The following is a 3,685-nucleotide window of genomic DNA, read 5'->3' as shown; positions in this document are numbered from 1 at the left end:
AATCTATGGGTCTTGGTTCCAAGCCCTAGGATATCAGGGAAAGCACAGTGTTAGGACTTACTTCCAACCTTTCACCCAACCAGTCCCCCACCATATTGCCCTCCTCTATTGCCTGCTGGTGTTGTCTCTGTGAGCAATCTCTGACTCATAGGAGGTCTGTAGAACCCCTGAGTCTGACCTCCCTCCTGCAGGACTTGGGGAACACTAGGGCACTTCTCAGGAGTCCCTTGGGCTTCTCCCTGTGTCCTTTGGAAGCGAAGTGTCAATGAAGGATAGTGCATCACTGCTGGTAGCTGTTCTTCATAAGCTAATGAGGGAAGTAACACCCTTCCCTCATTGGGACATCACAGTGGAAGATCCCCTCACCCAAATTTATATTCAAAATTGAACTTTTCTTCTTTCCACGAAGAAGCCAGGTACGTGGGTGATTTAAGCCATCCCAACCATGCAGGGGAGAAAAGGGTGCACATACAAAAAGATAATTGTTGCTTTATATTTCACATATGCAGCCATATCATCAGAGATTATGTCCCACAGGCAAGCAAAATTCCTTACATTTAAAGTTAACACCTTAGTGATACATGGAATGTTGAAGCTTGGACTCTCATTGTGGGTTCTTGTCCTAAGAAATTTGAAGAATAAAATTCACAGACTAAAAGATTTTTAGCAAAAAATGTGGAAGTTTATTGCAAATGTATACAAAGTCCCCCCTGGGGAGGGGTCCCCAAAGAGGAATCTCCTGGGGAGGGGTCCCCAAATGGGAAAAACCACTGTCTCTAAGATGGGAAAAACCTAGTCCTCTGAGTCTCTTTGTCTAACAGGTTTCTAAATGCTGGGAGCTTCTTTGTCTGTTCATATTCTCTAATTGGATCCTGCCTTATTTTATGTCACCCTTGCTTTCCTAATTGTTTACTTTTCCTCCTTATTCCATGTATGGTATCATTTCAAATCTCACCCAGTGCCCCCCTCTTCTTCTTCCCCTTATCTTGTAACATTCCTCTGTCTTTTGTGTATGTAAGATAAACAATCTGGCTGTCTCTGCCTGTCATGTATGAATTCCTCTCCCATGGACCCCCTTTCCCTAAAACTGCCTCTCCTGTCTCTAAAATCCTCTAATTATTGTAGAAATCTAGCATAGTTTCTATATTTTAATTTAATATGTTGCAGATATATAGCCAGAAAGTTTTGATAGTGATATGGAGTTATTATAAAATACCTTGACATATAATAATAATAATAATAATAATAACTCATACAGAGTATCATTAATAGAGTTATACTTTCTTAGTGTAATTTGGTTAGGCATATGTACTTCTTAAGAAACTTAAAAGTTGATAACAGAACAGCATACATAGCATACCAAATGAGCAAGTTTTCAAAATAACTGTGTCTTAAGTTAAACACTAATAATTTATATAGCTCTTTCCCTATTTCCTTTCAGTAATGCTCTTGCTCATCTCTTTCATGTGTCTATAATGTTGACATATTCAGGATTTGTTAAACATAGACCAGGACAATGGAAGACAACAGACAACCACATCTGAGATCCTGTTTCTCCCAGAAGGAAGTCCCTGTTAGCATAGCCCTTTAATAAGACTGATTCCTACAGGAGGAATCCTGTTTGACAACCACCTGTCTCTGCTTTCAGTAGATGCATGCTGACAATATTACAGACATGATTATTAACTACATTTTATTTTCCAGAGACATCATCACCATTCACCCAATTCTTCAGGCTAGAAGTCTAGGAATCTCCCTTGATTCCTCTCTTCACCCTACTTTCCAGACCCAAGCAATTATAAAGTTCTCCTGGCTCCATCCACAATTCTGACTGCTTCTCTTCATTTTGAAGAGAATCATACTACCGCTCAAGCTACTATCACCAACCATGACTCAGGAGTCCCCTAACTTGTCTCTTTAGTTCCAATTTCCCCTGCTGTCTAGTCTATAAATTGGCATGATTTTGTAAAATATCAATCAAACAGAAGAGAGATTTTGTAGAACCAACACTCAGGCTTCTACAAAATCAATAGTTATTTCTCATCTTCACCAAACTACAAGGGATTAGCAAAATGATCCCTAAGGCAGAGTTTCCCACACTGGATAACCAGAATCCCGGGATGAGAGAAGTAAATTTCCAGAAGCTGAGAGCTCTGGTTACAGGTTAGCTAAGATTAAGGGAAAATGTGGGTGGGAGTCCAGATTATTATTCAGTTAGCATCACAATGGAAGACTCCATCCTAAGGATAACCTGAGAGCATTAGCTGATCATTGAAAAAGGTAGTAGGAAAATCATGGCAGGTGAAGCAAAAAGCCACCAAAGGCCAGCTCCAACAGAGGAACAATTTACCAATGCTGACTGCATATGGCCATGTATGTGATACATTGTAGATATGGCCATGAATTCTTCTCATCTATGTAAACAGGCCTCATTGGGATGTGGATCTGCATCTCCTCCCACAAGGTGCTGATCTGTTTCTCCACCCGTTGCATCTGAGTGGGCCCTGTGGCTTGCTCTGGACAATAAGGCAGTAGGAGCATGGGCAAGTAGACTCAAAAAGTGCTGATGTGCTGTGGCTTGCTGTCTCCTTCTGGTCTTCAGGACCTTGCAACTACTTTATGAAGAGGCCGGAACTAGCCTCCGTTATGATGAGCGGCTCAAGGCCCAGTTATCCCCCTCACCCTGGCCTGCCCAAGAGCCTGCTAACTACCAGAAATGACCCTGGGGTGATCTAATTCAGAATTATGCAGTTTAAAGTACCTTAAGAGTATCATGCTAAGCAAAAATGACCAATGAAAAAAGAGAAGATCTATCTAATTTCACTCATATTTGGGATATAAAATAGAAGCCAACCAGTGAACAAACAAAACAAACAATCAAACAAACTCATAGACACAGACAACAGTATGGTGGTTACCAGAGAAAAAGGGGGTAGTGAAAAGTTGAAGAGAGTAAAAGGGTCAAATATATGGTGATGAAAGGAGGAAAGGCTTTGTGTGTTGAGAATGCAATGCAATATACTGATGACGTAGTATATACTTGTATACCTGAAACATATAATATTAACCTATGACGCCCTAATAAATTTAATATGTGATAGTTGTAGGACCATCTCTGTTTTGTATTTACCTTATTACCTGGGAATAAGCACAATACTGGACAAAGAGGGGTTCTCAATAAATATATGTAAGTAAAGAAATTGATCAAAAATCACTCTGGCCCTGCAAGTTTGGTAATTAACCTTTATTGGGGTATATGCAGGAGGCAACTAATTGATGTACCACTCTCACATTGATGTGTCCCCTGAACAGGTCTCAGTCCTGTTCTTCCATTATTCCCTCCCTTCTATTCTCTCTAAAAAAATCAAAGAAAAAATGCCCTCCCCTGAGGACTAAAAACAAGAACAACAAATCACTGTGATACCTGTTTTCTCTCTGATCTTTACATCCAGCATACATCTGTAAAAAGATTATCTTTTCCTTATTTATAAATGCTTAGTGGCATAGAAACATGGTATTACATTGTAAATATTTTTTCTCCTTCCCATCTAGAATTGTTTGGAAATGAGGAAAGCTGTTTGAAGAACTCATATTGGAGCAGACTTTGATGGGACAGGCTGAAATTCTAGTTGCTAAAGACAGGCTCATCTGATAAGAAGGGCCATCATTATACAAACTTGAATCA

At 39.9% G+C, this 3,685-nt stretch overlaps 1 pseudogene; it reads right to left on the bottom strand.

The window, feature by feature from the left end:
• The window catches only part of LOC102422354, an 8,089-nt pseudogene that overhangs the window by 929 nt on the left and 3,475 nt on the right, over positions 1-3,685 (bottom strand).

Source organism: Myotis lucifugus, unplaced genomic scaffold, assembly GCF_000147115.1.
Source record: "Myotis lucifugus unplaced genomic scaffold, Myoluc2.0 scaffold_794, whole genome shotgun sequence".
Lineage (NCBI taxonomy): Eukaryota > Metazoa > Chordata > Mammalia > Chiroptera > Vespertilionidae > Myotis > Myotis lucifugus.
Note: the sequence above shows the minus strand (reverse complement) of the source record. Positions and strands in the feature narration are given on the sequence as shown.